General features: G+C 37.8%; 1 protein-coding gene across 1 annotated transcript in view; it reads left to right on the top strand.

Moving 5' to 3' along the window:
• The window catches only part of MEIS1 (Meis homeobox 1), a 677893-nt gene that overhangs the window by 436085 nt on the left and 222687 nt on the right, over positions 1 to 19121 (top strand). The window contains exon 4 of the mRNA XM_082746690.1: positions 13816 to 13865. The gene's annotated coding sequence lies outside the window, so the exon portion shown is untranslated. The remainder of the gene's footprint in view (positions 1 to 13815; positions 13866 to 19121) is intronic.

Raw genomic sequence — 19121 nt, 5'->3', positions numbered from 1 at the left:
GGAAACAAATGCTCCGTATTATTTCTCCTTCCTTTGGTGTCTGTAATTAAACAATCTAGGGATTTTTATCTCAGGCCATGACCAGATTCTGTCCCAGAATGTCCTCTCATTTAATTTATTTTTTTCCCCTTAAACAAGAGTATGAATCCCTACCTCCTGCTCTGCCTCTCAGCCACCCTTGACCTTCCTAGGGCAACATCTTGGAAGACATCCATCACACAGGCACACAGAACTGAGAACAAGGGGGACCTCTGGATGTTCAGATGTTAGAGACTGACTCCAAGCTCTGGTTTGTAACAGTCAGTGGTCTAACAGGGTATTTACAGCTCAAGGGAAAAAAAAGAAAGAAAGAAAGAAAGAAAGAAAGCAGATTGCTTCCAGAAGCTGTGCATCTGCCGCCCGGTAAGCCTGCTGGTTTGACGCGCTCAGCAAAGTGCATGAAGAACTCTCAAATGTCACAGTGATTTGGTTAATTGGGTAAAGATAAGGGTTTCTGAATAGTAGAGTCAGTTTGCCATATTGGCCTGGCACTCAGGGACATGTGATGAAAAAACAGCTCGGCTGTCTGGATGCATCTGAATGCTCAGTTATTTCATAAAGCCTGCACTGTGTGTTTGGAATGCACATTTGCTCTTATGAATAACAGTAATTGTTTGGCTTGGCCTGCCTTTGTGTGACCGCCAGCTGGCAATGACTGGAACCGTGACACATGACACTCCAGCTGTGTCCACATGTTTCTGCCTCGCAGTATCCACTTATATAATTTGCTTTTTTGATCAACAGTTGAGCCATTTAAGGGAACTCATCATATTACACATGCCAGCTACTTCTGTGCAAATACTTCCATTGCAATTTCAAAAGAAGATTTTCATTATTCCTTGCTTATTATGGTGATGTTGCGACTTCATTAAACATAGTGCAGTAAAAGATACATTCCTAATTGAACTTGAGTATTTTTCCCTTGAATACACATAATTACAAGACAATAGCTTAGCATTTAATCAAATGAACCATTAAAATAGTAACTAATGATGGTCTTACTATGACTGACAGACCTGACCCACTATGTTTAACTTTCTCCCCATTTTATTAGGCTTGCTATATTATTCGTTGTATGTAATTAGGTTTGTATTAGGGAACTGATAACTACCTGGATTGTGGCAAAGAATCTTATCTGCTTGGGTGTTAAAGTTTCTGTTATGCTACAATCTATTTTCTTCAGAGAGATTTGGAAGACCCAAGAAGAAATTGAACCTGACCCAAAATATACTTGTATTTTTATTACCTTTTCCTGTGAAACTGAAAACATTCACTTAATCCCTCCTTCCTGATACTCAAAAGTAGGGAACACATGCAGTTCTTTCAGCTCTTGGGAAAATTCTGAATTATGCAACCTTGGTAGCTTATAGCCAGCCAGTGAAACTAGGTCATTATTGTTGCCTAAAACTCCTCTTCAACTTCTTTTCTTACTATAGCTTGGGCTTCATCAGATTGCTGAGTTGATAGCTGACCGGAGAACCACACGTTGACAGTCTTTACAGCCCAGAGAGAAAGGTAGCTTGCAAATAGGATTCACGCTGGCTGCTAGAGACCTTCTACTTGGAGAAGGGAGGAATTTATTTCATCCATTCTTTCAGTACTCAGACTCAGAAGGAAGAACATTATTAATACTGGAGGAATTCATACAGTAGCTCAATGAGAAAGAGAGAAGAGCATGGAACTATCAAAGATCTATTAAACTAGTTGTCAGGAGATGTGAATGCTAGTTCAGAATCTGCTGCTAACTAGCTGTGATGCCTTAGGCAAATAAATAGCTTACTTCCCAGTGCATCAGATGCCAGATTCTTAGAGAGAGAGAGAAAGAGAGATAGAGAGAGGGAGGGAGAGATTGAGAATGAAAGTCTTGTCCTTCCTAATAAATAGGGTCATTATGATGATCCAGTAGGATACTAATCATGAAAGGACTTGGGAAGTATAAAATATTATGTAAATTTAAGATATTATTAATGTATTAAGTTTAGTGGACATAGGAATAAAAATTAAGGGATGTTTAAGTCTTATTTAGGCACATACTTCACCCAAAGCTGGAGAAAAAAAGTGTTAGCGGAGTGGATCTTGTTTTCTAGTGGACATTTGAGAGAGAAAAACAAGTGGGAAGTTGCTTGAAAGTTACACTGCCAAATTAGTGTCAACAAATTTGGGCTCTGGAAGAAACCAGAAACCTTAGGGCCAACCCTTTTCATTTTACCAACTATGAAATCACAGCAAAGGGAATTGAACTGCCCAAGGCCACACAATCAGATGATGGCACAGCAAAGAAATCTAGGTCTGCAGATGCGCACTGACTCCAGCCTTCACTACTGAACCTCGGAAAAAAGCATTCTGTCAAAATAAACAAACAAAAATTAAGGAAATTCAAAAAATCTCTGTGTTGCTGTGGGAAAATAAGAAGAGGTAAATGGATAAAGTGCCAGACATTGGCACATGAGATCACAAGACAATAAAAACCAGGATTAACAACCAGGAACAAAAGCTTGTCACATCTCTGAAGGGCTCTGATGAGAGACATGCTGGGACTTAGCAACCGGCTGTTGGGATTGGGACGAAGTGGTAAAAGACAAGACTGGTGTTGGAAGCTTTACCCGATCTGAAGAGTTGGTCCCATGGGGAAGAGGCCACCAACACAAAAAGTGTCGTAAACAGTCTCCCACTGGGCACTTACTAACATTTGGGGGGATTTGGAACTGGAGGACATGGCACAGCGGCCATTGCATCCAGACAGCAGTGATGCCTGAAGTCAGGAAGCTGACAATGTCATGGTTCTGGGTGGTCCATCTGCTTTGGAATAAGACCCCAGCCAGCAGCTGGAGTTACCAGAAACAGGGTCCAGCTCCTAAGGGAAGAAGCTTACAAGAACTAGAACTGTCTCTGGCATATGTTGGGTACAATAATGAAGAACAAGGCAAGATATCCACTTGGAGCCAAAGGAGCTGAGGGTTCGGGGAAGACTAGTCACAATAGAATGGCTGGGGTGCAGATCATGGAAAATGGGCACAGAGGGAAGATGGCACAGGAGGACTGATATTGTCCCCATTCCCACTCAGGACTCCAGGCTTAGGACTAGAGACTAGTTCTCTGACTATGGTTTGAAACACTGGTGTCTTAAGTCAGTCTGGTTGGCTGGCAGACTACAACTTGAAAGTCTATAGATTGCTACTGAAATACGAGGAATTTTTTTTTAAGATTTTATTTGTTTATTTATTTGACAGAGAAATGGAGAGGTCACGAGTAGGCAGAACAGCATGCAGGGGGGTGGAGCAGGCTCCCCGCCAAGCAGAGAGCCTGATGTGGGGCTCGATCCTAGGACCCTGGGATCATGACCTGAGCCAAAGGCAGAGGCTTAACCCACTGAGCCACCCAGGTGCCCCAATATGAGGAATTTAGATCCTAGAATAACTGCAGTCATTTTTTCTCAGTTGTGCAAGGGCCTAATTTTTTATTATTCTCTAAACTCTAAATATTATAAGGGCAGAGACCTTGTCTATTTGTTTGCCAGGCACCTTGCATATAGCTAGATACATAGTAATCATTCAGTAAATAATTATGGGAAAAAATGAGTAAATATCCAGACTGTTCCCCTCCTCTCCACTCTAATATTATTTCTCTAATATTAAGACCTGACTGGACACTGATGATGGACACCCTGCCTGCTTTGTAGAGCTGTCCAGGTCTGTAGCTAGAGCAGACTCAGAACTATAGTTTCAACAGATATATATTTTTAAAAGATTTTGTTTATTTATTTGACAGAGAGATCACAAGTAGGCAGAGGCAGGTGGAGAGAGAGGGGGAAGCAGGCTCCCTTCCAAGCAGAGAGCCCCATGCGGGACTCGATCCCAGGACCCTGAGATCATGACCTGAGCCAAAGGCAGAGGCTTAACCCACTAAGCCAACCAGGCGCCCCTCAACAGATATTATTAATGGAAGTCACCTGTATGATCCTGAACATTCCTGCAGAGGAATGGAATAATATGGAGCCATGAAGAGTGGTTAGTGCCTGGGTAAGGAGACCTTTAAAAGCCAGGCTAAGATACTTGGACTTTGTTATGAACCAGAACGTTCACAATCCCATCCCATGCCTGAGCCACAGTAAACACTTAACAAATGACGGCCAACCCATATCTAAGAAATTGTACAAAACTTGCAGTTTGAATGAACTTTGGTCAGTAGTTTCAGCATGGGACAATCCGTGTATTTAAAAAAAAAATTGGTTTTGCTTTAAAATTCAGTATTGTTATTCATTAGAAGAAAAATACACAGGGACGCCTGGGTGGCTCAGTTGGTTAAGCAGCTGCCTTTGTCTCAGGTCATGATCCCAGGGTGCTGGGATCGAGTCCCGCATCGGGCTCCTTGCTCAGCAGGGAGCCTGCTTCTCCCTCTGCCTCTGCCTGCCTCTCTGTCTGCCTGTGCTCGCTCTCTCCCCCTCTCTCTATGATAAATAAATAAAATATTAAAAAAAAAAAAAGAAGAAAAATACACAAATATTCTAAAAGCTTATAAAATAGGGACTTCCACCTATTGTTTGGGTTATAGGAAGCTGGAAGAATTGTTGCTCCTGCTATATGAACAGGAAAAAGATAGTCTACAGATCATAACTTTTCTTGAACCTATAAGAGAGCTGAGGTTGCAGGACAAGGATCTAAGGAAAGACAGGTGCTTCCAATGAAAAAAGGGGGATATAAGCACAGACTTACCTGTAGATCACACAGGAGTAAGACAGGATAATCTCTTCAGTGGGTAGGAAGATTTTAGCTAATATTTTTAATGAATTGATAAAAACTGAGTGTAGGCTCTATGAAAATATAGAATTACCATGAGCCACAGAATACAAGAGTAATTCACATCCAGTTGCAGGATCCTTTCCATCAGTTTTCTCCCAGGAGCTTGTTCAGGTGCTAATGAGAAAGAATGAGGACAAGGCAGGGAGCAAACAGAGCATCTATCCTGGTGCAGTTTTTGGTGGAAAAGAGCAGAATTACCTGTGAGATAGGCACTAGGCCCTGCCCAAACCTCTCTTCCCTATGGAAAAAACCTTTCAAAATTCCCATGAGGTAAGAAAAAACTTTGCTCTTTGAAAAGAATTACAGAGGGATGGACATGGTCAAAATGAAAGTAATAATGAAATTTTTTTTCCTAATTTCTTTAAATGCTCTAAAATAAGCTGTCTAAATAAAAAATAGGAACAAATATATAAAAATATAAAGTAGTAGTAATGTAATCAACACAGGGTAGTATTGGTAAAAGCATAGACACATGGATCAAAAGAAAAGAATAGAGAATCCAAAACTATAACCATACATATGTGGTCAGTTAATATTTGAAGATGCTACAAAGGCAGTTCAATGGTAATGTAAGCCCACCACAAATTCTCACCTAGGATTATTATAATAGTACCATATCTAGGCTTATCTTAGCAAAACTGTTGAAAATGAAGGTCAAAAGAAAAACCCGGAAAGGAGCTGGAGGCAGAAAAAAAAATACTTATCTTTAAAAGGACAATAAGATTTATGACTGAATTTGACTAAAAAATCTAGAAAATAGAGTATAATAGAATGACATCTTTAAGTGTGCAATATCTGGAAATCTGGATTCTATATCTATATAAAATATTTTTCAAAAATAAATACAAGATACTTTTTTTATTTTGATTAGGATCTAGAAAGATTCAAAAGATTGTTCTTCCCATGGTAACAATAAGAATATTTCAGATAGACAAACCATAAGTGACTCTTAATCTCACAAAACAAACTGAGGGTTGCTGGGGGAAGGGGGTTTGGGAGAAGGGGGTGGGATTATGGACATTGGGGAGGGTATGTGCTTTGGTGAGTGCTGTGAAGTGTGTAACCCTGGTGATTCACAGACCTGTACCCCTGGTGATAAAAATAAATGATTGTAAAAAATAAAAAATTTAAAAAAAAAAGAATATTCCAGATAAAATAAAAATCATGTTTTTATTATTTTAACCAGCTGGCAAATAATACTACAAATAAGGAATCCTTGATAAAATGAGCTCTAATGGGAAATTATTTCTTCATAACTGAGCAGAAATCCATGACAGGTCCAATACATAATTGTGACCATTCTAGGACAAATGGATGGAAAAACCAGCCTCCCATATCAGAAAAGGAAAAATCAGATGAGCTTTAGAATACTATTTAACTTGGCAAAACATATGGGAACCCAGAAAATCGCCAAATACAAAAACAAATTTAGTAAACCTTACAAATAATTCCCCTTACCATATCCCTGAATTTTTGCAAAGAAATTCAACAGTGGAGAGAGTTTGGAAGTCCAATATTGCTTATTTTCACAATAACTGGATACTTAGGCCCTTGAATTCAAAGGCAAATCAAATTTGTCTTGAGTGGCAGCATAAATCCCTCTCAGTTCCAATACTGAAGAGATCAAAAAGATACCTGCAAAGAAAATTAGGGTTTGAGCTATTCGCAGATGAACTCATATAATTAAAGCTGTTATTCAGTTGGTTCTAAGAGGAATCCAGCTGATCAGTCCTTAAACCTAACTGCCAAAGGGGAGAAAGAGATTTCAGTTTCTGGTAAATAAACAAACAAAACAATATTATGCTTTGTGTCTGGTATTCTTTTATTCATATATCTGAAATAAAATCTTAAGAGTGTAAATCTTGCAAAAAAGCAGGACAATGTAACAATAATTAAAAGAAAACATAATCAATAAAAGCAGAACCATAGATGATGCAATTACTGAAATTAGTAGATGAGAACTTTCAAAACATATATTTAAAGGAATTTAACAGGAAAATGTGGATATAGTGGGTGAAGAGATCAATTATTTTAGGAAGGCGTTATAAAAAAATTTTTTTTTTAAGATTTTATTTATTTATTTATTTGACAGAGAGAAATGACAAGTAGATGGAGAGGCAGGCAGAGAGAGAGAGGGAAGCAGGCTCTCTGCTGAGCAGAGAGCCCGATGCGGGACTCGATCCCAGGACTCTGAGATCATGACCTGAGCCGAAGGCAGCGGCTTAACCCACTGAGCCACCCAGGTGCCCCAGAAGGTGTTATAAAAAAATTTAAATGTTTAACTGAAAAATACAATTTCTGGGTTAAAAGAGCCATTGAATATGCTCATAATGGATAGGACCCTGTATAATGTAGGTAGAGTAAGCTTAAAAGCAGGTCAGTAAAAGTTATCCAGACTAAAAAAAGACAGGATAAAAGGCTAGAAAAATGAATGGACAGAGCACCAGTAATCTTTGAGGTAATATCAAGCAGTTTAGTGTACATATAGTAGAAGACCCAGAAGAAGAGGAAAGGAAGAATAATGAAGAAAAATGTATTTGAAGAAATAATTGCCAAATTTGTTCAAGTTTAATAAGGAAAAAGGGAAAAAAAAAAGATTTCCCAGATCCAAGAATTTTAATGAACTCCAAGAAAGATGAATAAAAACAAACAAAAACCACCTATACACATCATTATTAAATTGCTGAAAATCAAAGTTAAACAACAAGTTGAAAAATCAGCTAGAGGAAAAGAATATAAATTACATACTGGAAGACAATGACAAGAGGAATGATTGACCTCATATCAGAAATGACACAAACCAGACAACATTTCCAAAATACTGAAAAACAAAACAAAGACACACCAAACTAGAATTATATATCCAGTGAAAACATTTTTTCAAAAACAGAGAAGTGGAATAAAGCAATTGCCAGATAAACAAAAACAGAGAGTTTATCACCCAAAAATCCATATTACTAGAAAATGTGTTACAGAAAGGCCTCAAGCTGAATGAAATCCTCAGCAGACAATCAAATCTATAGGAAGGGATAAAGAACACTATAGACTGTGAAGCTGTATAAATCAAAACATATTCTTTCTTTCTAATAAAAGATAATTGTTTAAAGCAAAAATTATAATAATAATTTGGGAGGGTTTATGATATGTATAAAAGCAAAATATAATAAAACAGTAGCCTGAAAAATGGGAAGGTGCTAAATGGATGTATGCTGATACAAAGTTATTATACTTGAAGAAGTATAACATTAATAAGACTTGATAAGACAAGACTGATAATTTAAGAATGCATATTTAATTCCTACAGAAATCATTTTAAAAATTGAAACAAATATGTATAGTCAAAAGAAGACAGAAAACAAAGAACAGAGGAATAAGGAACAGATAGAACTAATAGGAAAATACAAGATGATAAGACTCAACCAAATCAACCATTATAATAAATACAAATGGAGTACACACTGCAATTAATAAGAAGAAATTTTTAGACTTATAAAAAAGCAAACCTCAACCATATACTGTTTGAAAGAAATGTACCTTAAAAATAATATTATAGATTTTTTTAAAATTAAAGGGTAGAACACTTCCATCATGGAAATACTCATCACAAAAAAGCTAGGATGACTATCATTATCAGACAAAATAGATTTCAGGAAAAATAAAAGTATTACCAAATGCACATAGGTATATTTAATAAAGACAAATGGGTTAATTCATCAAGAAGCCATAGATAAGTATGCTCCTAATAACAAAGCTTCAAATTATGAAAGTCAGAAATTGATGGAAAATAAGTGACAAATAGATAAATCCACAACTGAGTTGGGGATTTTATTTTAAATATTTTTTTTTAAGATTTTATTTATTTGTCAGAGAGAGGTAGAGAGAGTGAGCACAGGTAGACAGAATGGCAGGCAGAGACAGAGGGAGAAGCAGGCTCCCTGCCGAGCAAGGAGCCCGATGTGGGAATCGATCCCAGGATGCGGGGATCATGACCTGAGCCAAAGGCAGCTGCCCAAACAACTGAGCCACCCAGGCGTCCCATGAGTTGGGGATTTTAACACTCCTTTCTTAGTACTTGATAGAGCAAGCAGAAAAGTAATTTGTAAGGATACAGAACACCTTTACAACACTGTGAACCAATCTGACCTAACTGATATCGATAGGACATTACAACCAATAATAGCAAAATCCACATTTTTTCAAGTGTAAACAGAACCATTGACAGTCTCATGGGCTAAAAAATAAGTCTCAATGAATTTCAAAGTATTAACATCACAAGAAATGTGTTCTCTGATGACAATGTAATTCAATTAAATGTAGAAAAACTAAGATATTTAAAATATTCCTACATATTTGGAAATCAATAAACTTCTAGATAAACCATAGATTAAAAAAAAAAAAAGAAACCACAGTAGCACTTGTAACATATTTTAACCTGAATAATAATGAAAATAGAACATATTACTATCTGAAGGAATACTGAGTGGAAGACATACCTTTAAAACACTTATTTTAGAAAAGAAAAACAATTTTTATATCACTGACCCAGGCTTCCCATGTAAGAAGAGCAAATTAAAACCAAATATAAGCATTAAAAAAAAATGGTAACCTAAATAGATAAGAGAAGAAATTAGCAACATAGAAAGCAGAAAAAGAATAACCAACCTCAACAAAACCAAAAATTAGCTCCTTAAAGGATTAACAAAACTGACGTATCTCTAGTAAAAATAAAATAAGAACTAGAATAAAATTAAAAGTAGAGAAAAAGTAAGTTTTTAATTTCAAGAATGAGAAAAAGAATATTGCCACAGTTCTTATAGACATTTAAAAAAATAATTAGGAAATATTATGAAAAATGTTTGCCAATGAATGGAGCCAACTTAGATGACATGGCCAAATTTCTTAAAAACAAAATTTATGACAATTGACTCGAGAATAGCCTTGATCTGTTCCATTTTGCACTTTCCAATTTCCAAATTTCCAATTTGCACTTGAAATTAAAAGCTGCCACCACCACCACCACCACCACCAACAACAACAACAACAAAAACCCAACCCATTTGGCTTAATTATATCAAACGTGAAAATAAGAAATAATATTAAACTTCCTAACTCTTTCAGAAAAGAGGAGGACGAAACAATTCTAAATTTATTCTATGAACCCAGAAGAAACCTGATACCAAAGAATGATAAGAACATTACAAGAAAAAAATATCAGGGTAATATTTCTCAAGAACATAGGTGCAGAATTTTAAATACTAGCAAAATGAACTATATAAAATATAAAAAGCCTAATCTATTATAACGAAATGAGGTTTATTTCAGGAATGCAAGTTTTGCCTAACATTAAAAAATCAGTCACTGTAACTTATCATTTAGTAGCATGAAGTGGAAAAACTTGTTAATTTCAATAGATGTAGAAAAGTATTTGATAAGATTCAACAGCTGTTCATAATAGTACCTCTCAGAAAATAAGGACTAGAAAGTACCTTCTAAGTACCTTCTTCAGTATGATAAAGACTCTGTGGGATGTTTGTATGTGTGTGTACCCACATAAGCATATAAACATATTTTAAAAGCTATAGTTAGCATCATGATTAATGACAAAATGTTGAATATGTAAGAGAACAAGGTAAGAAAGTCTATTCTCATCACTGCAAACAAATGAATTAATTTTTAAAAAATAAAAAATAAGACATTAAAATTGAAAAGTAAAAAGTTAAGTCTTCTTCACAGATTATAGATTTTTTTTAAAAAATCCAAAGAAATTTTTTAAAAACTGCTAGGACTAAGAATTGAATTTAGAAATGCCACAAGGTGCATGGTCAATATGTAAAAATCAATGTATTTGTACTTACTGGCAAAAAAAAATACTTAGAAAATGAAATTTAAAGAATACCATAATTAACTGAATTTTTAAAACATGAAATTATTTGGAATAAATTTAACAAAGTGTAAACCATTTACTTTGAAAGCTGTAAACATTGCTGAAGACAATTAAAGACCTAAGTAGGAGGCCTAGGGAGAATGAACAAATACGGTATTCATACATTGGAATAATATACAGCTAATGAAAGGAATAAATTCCTGCTACATTTCATAGCAAGAAATACAAGGTTATGGTATAGAAATAGAAGCCAGACACTAGAGAGTAAACATACATAAATCTTTTTTATATAAAGTTCAAAAAAGGCAAAATGAAATTATAATGATAGATTTCATTAGAGTGACTACTTTTGGGGGTTATGACTAGACTGGAGGCACTAGAGGGACTTTTGTGTTTGCTGGTAATGTTCTATAACTTGGTCTTGATCTTGAACTAGATACATAGTAATGTTCACTTTGTAAAAACTCATATAACTGTATGCTTGAGATTTGTGCACTTAAGTTATGCATGTTGTACTTAAACTAAAAAGTTAAAAAGGAAATACCCTTTCTAGGCAATGAGTCCAGGCAGAGAACCCACATAGAGAGGCCACAGCCCAGCTGAGGTCCAACTGACAGCATCAGTTGCCAGACACATGAGTAGAAATATCTCTAGATGATTGCAGCCTTCAGCCTTCATGCAGCAAAGGCAACTCCTTTTTTTTTTTTTTTTTCCTCTTCAGCAAAAGCAAACTCTTACTATGTTATGCCCAAATTTGTGACCCACAGAAACCATGAGAGATAATAAAATGATTGTTGTTGTGGAGTGATTGTTTTGCCATAAAAGTAACTGTAGGAAGGCAGTGCCATTAGCAGTGTGTGAAGATGACTGTTTCACTGTATCTACCCCTGCAGCCAAGGTCACCATCTTCAAAGATCTTTGCTGATTTGGTCACAGAAAAATAGTGCCTTACTTTTGTTTATTTTGGTGAAGTTGGACTTTTTTCTATGTATAAATCAACAAAGTATATTTTTTTTCTTTGGGATTCTTATTGGTATATATCCATTGTCTATTTGAATTTGGGGGATGGTATGCTTTAATTCACAATTTATGTGAATTCCTTATGTAATAAAGATGTAAAAGGCCTTTGGTTGTTTTTCTTTTTTCAGATGGGAAAAGGTTAAAGAATCAGACACAAATTCTGTATGAGACTCATAACACTGAGCATTTGGCCAACTGCAGTAGAGTCACTTGTTTTCTCCTTCACTGATTTGCTGGATGGTATTCAGTGCTTCATGTAGCCTTGGTTTCCAACAGTAGGCATGTCCCCAAGAAGATACTATGCTAATGGTGATAATAGGAAAGGAAGCTCTATGATTTTGAGGAATAAGTATAAGATACTTTGAAAAGTGTTTGGTGAACTCAGCGAATGACTTAACATAAGGAAAATGACTCGGTTGAGAGTTTAGCTTAATTTTAAAATAGTATTCAGCATTTTTCCATAAATTACCACTTAGGGCAGAGAAAAGCAAATGTGTGATGGAGGAATCTAGAACAGAGCTTTTTCTTATGTTCCATCCTTAAGGATTCATGTGAAACTTGTATTCCTTTTTTTTCATGTTTGTATTAATATAAAAGAAATATTTTTGCCCAAATCTTTGAGAAAATTAGAATCTAAAGGGAGAAATGTCATGGTTATATTGGGTTTTGGGCATCCCAGGTCCATTGCCATATCTCCCTGAAGACACTCATACCACACTTTGAGAAGCACAGAATGGCTAGGATGTACAACATAAACAGCATTATAACGTGAATAATCTGGTTTTTATCCAGCCATTGCAATTATTATCCTATGAATAGCAAAACTGGAACCTCTTTTTGTTTACATAATCTGTGTACATTTATTCATTAATTGCTTTATTCAACAAGTATTTATTGTCTCCTCTGGACCAAGAACTGCTCTTGTTGCCAAGATACATAAAAGAACTAAACAGATTAAAAAAAAAAAAAAAATCCTTCCCCCGTCGAGTTACATTCTAGTGGAGAAAACAGATAGTCAGCAATAAACATAAGAGATAAGCAAATGTTAGGTATAGTGGAAACAAAAAAGAAAAAAGTGGAGTGAGGGGATCAGGAGTTTGGGATGTGTATGCCCTGGTTGGAGGAGAGGTAGAGTACCTTGACATTTGAACAATGAAGGTGCTAAAGGAGAATGAGTGAGCGAGAGGGGTAGAGAGCCAAAGGTATTTGGGGCCAGATCACATCATCAATGCAAGGACTTTCACTCTGAATGAAATAGGAAGCTATTGTGAGGTTTTGAGCAGAAGGGCAATACAATCCTATTTAACATTTCAGGAAGATTACACTGGCTTCTGGAGACATGTACAGGAGCAGAAAATCTTATCACGAGTGTATTGAGATATTCCAAGCAAGAAATGACGGTAGCATAGAACAAGATGGTGGGAAGGGGTCAGATTCTGGGTGTCTATGAGGGTAGGTCAAATAAGATTTGCTTACAGATTTCATGTTGGCTTGGAGAGAGAGAGGTCAAAAATGACTTCAGATTTTTGGGGCCTGAGAAACTGGAAGATCAACTGAGATGAGGAAGGCATATATGCTAGAGTAAGACTAGGAGTTCAGTTTTGAATATGTCAAGTTCAACATATCTGTTAGATATCTCAGAGGAAATGTGAAGTAGATAGCTGGGTATACATGTCTGGAGTTCGAGAGGTCTGGACTTGAGATGTGATTTTTGGAATTCACCTGCAAAAGCATAGTATTAAAAACCATGAGACTAGAAAAAATTCCCAAAGGAGTGAGCATAGAGATTGGAGAGGACCAAGGACTAAATCTTGGAGCACTGAACAGGAGGAAGCTGGGAGTAACAGAAGAAACTAACAACAGAAAGCCAGGAAGAAAAGTCATTGAAAATCAAGAGAGAGAAAATCAAGAGAGAATGTGGTAATGGAAGCCAAGCAAAGGAAGTTTCAAGGAAAAGGAAGTGACAGTTGCCTCAGCTGAGTTCTTGCATAAGACCCAGTAGCACTATTTTATTTGTGTATTAAACATGGCTTCCATCTCTTTGCTAATCCTCCTTTCTTCTCCCTTATCCAGGTAAGAAGCACAGAGGTGAGCAAAACCATCTCAGTGGGATCCATCCAAAGGTAAGACACTAGCCAGCCCCAGAAAATTTGGCCATACTAGAGAGATGAGATAAGATCCAAGCCTTCAGAATTTATTGTGAAATTTGGGGTTCATTTTATGGAAATCAAAAAATAAGTAAGTTGTGTGGAGATGTCATGCTACTGTATTAAGTCTACCCCTACCCTCTTAAGCATGTCTCTTCTGTATGTGGCATGAAAAAGTACAAAGACCTATAAGGTCTTTCCTGAGGGAATGAAGGTAATGAGACTAAGTGGAGACATGCTTCCATACCTAGTGGACCTCCGTGCTGACAGAGATTCCATGAGGGGTTATTTACTGAAGGTGTGTCTCTCCCACAGTATCAGCGAAGTATATAAAGCAAAACAATCTCTACTGTGTTCAAAAAAAATTCTGCACGACTCTGGATATGACTTGAGAAGGAACCTCATTAGCCAGGTGTGAACTTCATCTTCTTAGAGGAAAAAGCCCTAAAGCTGGGATCAAAGGCTGAGTCTTATAGGGAACCATGAATTGCAGATGACCTTGCTCAAGCCATTTAGTTTGGGAGAGCTCGTGAGAGCAGGGTGCAGAAGAGCAGCAGCGGTTGTGTTGATTTGGAATTCTTTCCTATGCAATGGGCTGAACTGTGGTCCTAAAGCAGTGTGCTCAGTTCTGGGGACCACATGAAATGAGAGACGTTGACAAACTAGGGCAGCTCTGGAGTACCATTGACCATGACAGCAACTTACATTGCTGAAGAATGATTGGAGGAATGGTCATGGGTTATTAAGCTAGAATACACAGATGTGAACTAAATTGTGTATTTTATAGCTAGGTACATGTGTGCATTTTTCTGATTAACCACCAAAAAAAAGTATACCAAAAAAGGGGTAGTTTATCCAACTTGAGATAGAGATGTTGATAGGATTCTCAAAATCATCTTCAAATGTTGAGGAGCAAAACTGTATAAAAGGATTAGACTTAATTTGGGCAATGCATTCTGGCAGAGCAAAACAGAACTGAGTTCAGATGCTAGCTAATCATGTGCCTTTTCACACATAATTTAACCTCTCTGGTTATTTGTTTCTTTATTTTTTTAAACTGGAAGATAATATTTATCTTGAGAGGGGGTCATAAGGATTGGAAGTAGTGTTTGCAAGACTTGGTGTGCTGTAAATACTTCCTGTGTGGTAGCTAGTATTATTACCCTGCATGACACATGAGTCAGGACCAATGGATAAAAGCCATGAATGGATAGATTTGAGCTCAATTTTTTTTTAATCTAATAATCTGAATAATTAATGCATTGTGGGATTCTGAGCAAGCATCCTGAAGACACTCATGTACCGGCTAGATATGTACAGCTCTCAGATATTATAAAACAATCACTGTAACTGCTAGAATTGGAACAGTTTAACAAAACAGTTTATGAGGTCTTTTCCAAAAGTAAAAATCTTATCATTGTAGGCTTCAGTCTCTGATATGTGCCTCTTGTATTTATGATCAATGTTTCTTGCACTTCTGTGTGCCACTTACACCATTGAGGTATCCTTATACTTTTCCGAAGACTGAAGAGACCATAAGGTATTGCTAAACCATAAAGCATCATCTACATAAAAGGGGTTCTTTTCTGAATGTAAACCCAGCAGTCCATATAATCTCTTACAGTAGGTCTTGACGTCCTCCTGCAGTTCCATATCCCTCCTTTTCAGTTAGAGGAAGAACTGGAAACCTTCCAAGCACAGATTAGCTCAACAGAGCTTGTTTCGCCTATTTAAAATGTTCAACTCCATAAACTAAAGAGTTGAAATCATGGCTGTCTGCTGGGTCTGATTCATCCAGAGGCTTTTTTTTTTTTTAATCTGCATCATTTAAATGGAAAATCTTTATAGTTCAGTTGTATCAGGTGAGTGCCAGCTCATTCTTTGATGCCTCAGATCCCAGTCCTCCTCAGGAGGTGGGTGTGAATGTATAATTTAGATTCTATCATAAAGAGGAACAAATAGTCCAGATGAGGATAATCAGAAGAGAATTAAATTAGGAGAGTATTAGAGATCCAAGCCTGGGGGAAACAGCCACTGATTTCTGTTGGATAATTAAGCAGGCCGGTCACCTAGGAAAATACGTTGGTCCTGAGTATTTGTATAAGTGATATGTGAGCCAATAGCCAAGACAATAGCCGAGTGGTATGGATAATCTCAGCAGCCTAGGCCTGGAATGGTCCAGCTCTGACATGCCTAAGCAACTCTATAGCCATGGAGGTTTTCTCCTCCAACTTCTGCACCTTCATGGTCTTCAACTGAAAAATGAAGATTGGAAGAGATTAATTAAAGCCACTTTCAATCTTCAACATATTTTGCCTCTTGATAATACAGCTGGTTATTCTACTCAAATTCCTGGATTTGATCTAGCTATTGAATATTTTATGATAAGCAATCATAGAATTGGGGCAGTTGCCTCAGCTTCAAGCACTGGGGACCCCATACAAGGCAATGGCTCAGAAAGACAGTCTTATATGCTGACACCTGAAGCTCTTGTACCTTCAGCCTGAGATCTCCCTCTCTCCTTTTCCTCTGGTCCTGAGGCTAGGCAGATGGGCCAGTTCCCCATTATATGTGCTCATCCTGCATGGGATCTTCACACACTACAGTGTTGCTCTCAAGCCTGTCTTTGATTTACAAAAATGTCTACTGGCTGGTAGTATGAAAATAGAGGGCACATGATATGACTTGCTGTGAGCCCCCCATGTCCCACAGATAGCTCCAAATACACAGCTCTTAGGGACAATCAGTCTTAGAACAGTTCTCTTTCTGCCTATCACTTACACTTACAGCTTCCTGACATTACATTATATATTTATTTGTCTATTGTCTTATCTCCCTCACTAGGCTGTAAACTCTTTAAAGTTATGGATGTTATCTCTCTTATTCACCAATATGTACCCAGGACCTAGAAATTACGTATAAAACTGTTGCGGATTATAGGATCCAGGGCCCTCTGTCTCCTCACTTCCTTTCCTCCATCTTCTAAGTACTCCATGGAGTGCTAAAAACTGCGCACAGGTACATCTTGTTCCCTCACAGAGAAGAAAACTGAAAACCAGCAATGTCTAGTATTTGTCCAAGGCAGATGCGGGGGGCTCTGCTCCTGGTGTGCTTTCCCACTCTGCCAAACCACTAAGAAGCTTTTACAAGCAGATAAATCCATTCCTCTGGGACTCTTCCTATTTGTTTATGCGTCAAACAGGAAATTCATTTCTTTTTAAACATTTTTGTCATTGGTGCCCAGCCCAGAGCTCCAGATGTCCATCATTTACAGTCTCATATAAAGATCTGAGGTCCCCACCCAGAGCCATTTATTCCCCAAGGAGCTGGAGACCAACTGCTCCACTCTCCGCCCTCCCCCATTGCCTCAGGCTCTCTTTGAGCCACCAGGGGACAGGGGGATGACAGGGCAAAGCCTGTGTCAGTCCCGCTGATGGAGAAATCTCCCAGATTGCAAGTCCAGCTGTTAACACGAATGACAGTCAACCAGGAGGAATCACAGAAACAGATGCCTCAAGCTCCCAGTTACAGTGACTGTGAAGGGAGTTCAGTGCCAGGGCCCATGATTCACCCTTTGCTTTGCTGAGGAAGCCTACTGCCTAAAGACTGAATGGGGATTGACAAGAATGGAGATCTTCATATCATAAAAGTACCAAAGACCCCAAAAGACCCCTTAAGAGGAGATGGCCTTCGACTGAGAGGACGGGAGAGGGATGAAAGAAAGAGGATTGCTGGGTTTTTACCAAGCAAGCTGGTTCCTATTTAAAATATAAAAGATGAGAAACGTAGGCATGACAACAATGACTGTTGTGACTGTTTTAATTAGAGAAAAATCAATAATATGTGCTATGGATGAAAGATGGTTTGGCTGTGTTTACTTCCACCGTCTGTTGCTTGTAAACATGCATGCACAGCCCTGTCAGTTTGTCTCGTGCAGCCTCTGTGTCCTTTACTGGTAGACGAGCCAGGGCGGGGAGCATGGGGACTAACTATCTATCGCATGGGTTGCTGGGGGATCTCTGGCGCACTCGGGAGGGAGGGAGTGGAACGCCTCTCCTGCCACCCACTGGGAAGCCTCCTTCCAACTTGCACTTAAAGGAGATGATACACAAAGAACAACAACTGCAAGTAGTAATAGGAAATGCAGTAGGGAAAAAGAAATTTGGGAAACAGAGAAAGATGAGAACAGTCAAAAAGGAACCAAACAACATAGACTCACAGGCATTACAGTGAAACTGCCACATGCAAGGGCTTGCTACCACTTAGACATTTTGGAGCTCAAAGCAAGTACACCTTGGTCAAAAGACATAATTTGGGTTATTTCTGGATGGTGATATTATGGTTGATTTTTATTTTCATCTTCATACTTTTTCTCCATTTTCCTTCCATTTTTTCCTACAATGAGAATGCATTATATTAGTCCACAAAGACATGGCTCTGCCATGTTTCAGCTGTGCTTTCTTAAGCAATGGTTTTAACCCTTTGTGCCTTAGTTTTCTCATCTATAGGATGGGTCTTAATATACCATCATAGTTTTAATAATAGTCATAAAGACTCAACCACAGTTTTAAGCATGTAGTATATACTTTTAAATGGCCATTATTATATTATCATCAAAATGATATTTTATTTTTCAGGAAGCTAAGAAGAAATAAGTTTACCAAAAGACCAAGCATCCATTAAAAAGGCCTTCCTTATCACTTTAGCTCTCCTTCCAACATTTTCTGCTTTATCAAGCTTTACTTCCTAGGTGGTTTTTCTGAAAAGAATAAAAAGAAGCATCAGCCACCCATCCCTCACTCAACATCACTGAGTTTGAAAACTAGGCCCCAATCCTCCAATGCACTGACCCTGTGCTCACAGTTGGGGAGCCTCCCCTTCACCACACACAGCTTTTCTCAGGCAAACCTCGACTAAGGTTTCAATAAGCCATTCCAGGGTGCCTGGGTGGCTCAGTTGGTTAAGCAACTGCCTTTGGCTCAGGTCATGATCCTGAGTCCTGGGATTGAGTCCTGCATTAGACTCCTCAATCGGCAGGGAGCCTCCCCCTTCTCATGCTCTCTCTCATTCTCATGCTTTCTCTCTCTCTCTCTCAAATAAATAAAATCTAAAAATTAATCAATCAATCAATCAGCCATCCCACTGCAGGAAGTTGAACTCCTTTAGGGATTTGAATTCTTCCGTGCCCCCTCTAAACTTATGTCTTTCTGTTTAATCTGCCTCTCTTTGGAA

The sequence above is a fragment of the Mustela nivalis genome, assembly GCF_964662115.1.
Source record: "Mustela nivalis genome assembly, chromosome: 8".
Classification (NCBI taxonomy): Eukaryota; Metazoa; Chordata; class Mammalia; order Carnivora; family Mustelidae; genus Mustela; species Mustela nivalis.
This window is presented reverse-complemented; position numbering and strand designations above follow the sequence as displayed.